The sequence below is a fragment of the Sinocyclocheilus grahami genome, unplaced genomic scaffold (genome assembly GCF_001515645.1).
Source record: "Sinocyclocheilus grahami isolate Dianchi unplaced genomic scaffold, SAMN03320097.WGS_v1.1 scaffold31.1, whole genome shotgun sequence".
Lineage (NCBI taxonomy): Eukaryota > Metazoa > Chordata > Actinopteri > Cypriniformes > Cyprinidae > Sinocyclocheilus > Sinocyclocheilus grahami.
The window spans coordinates 2,593,440-2,594,093 of NW_015505210.1; positions in this window are offsets into that span (position 1 = coordinate 2,593,440).

Sequence of the window (654 nt, forward strand, 5' to 3'; positions counted from 1 at the left end):
ACTCCATTAATCACAGAGTAGTACCTTCTCTAATCTTAGGCTGGGGTCCATTTTGGATTCAAGGGTTTGCCTAAGCATCTTTGGGCAAGCATGGTGGTGTGAGACCTGACATGCCACTACACAATGTCTACAGTAACTTCATTCCCATGAAGGGAGGCCAGAAAGACCACTGTGGAAGTGTTTATTGGCTTGCCTATAGAATAAGCCATTCATACAAGGTATGAATCAGGAATCAAGTCTGGAACCTTTGGAAGGATGGTGATGGTAACAAAGGAGACGTGTCTAGGCATGATTGCAGATAAAATGAGTGTTGAAAGCGTGAAGACAGGCACACACACTAACATGCCACCATTCCAAGGCCTTCAAATGATTTCTACTCTCTTTCTCATCTGTGTGGCCATACTAAACAGTATTTATCAAATGCAATCACTCATTCTTTCAGGAAAAAAATCAATGTAGTCCAACATTTGGGTTTAACATGCTGCTGAGATCATTTAATACAAAAAGCGCTAAAAGAGAAGAATTGACCTCTTTTCTGCTGGTCTGGAACAGTGAAATCGTAAATAAAATTGAGTATTCATTGTCTCTGTTTGATTCTCTTTTTTTCTAATGTGTAGTTTGAGTAGAAACAGTAGGGTTGTAGGTTTTTTTTTT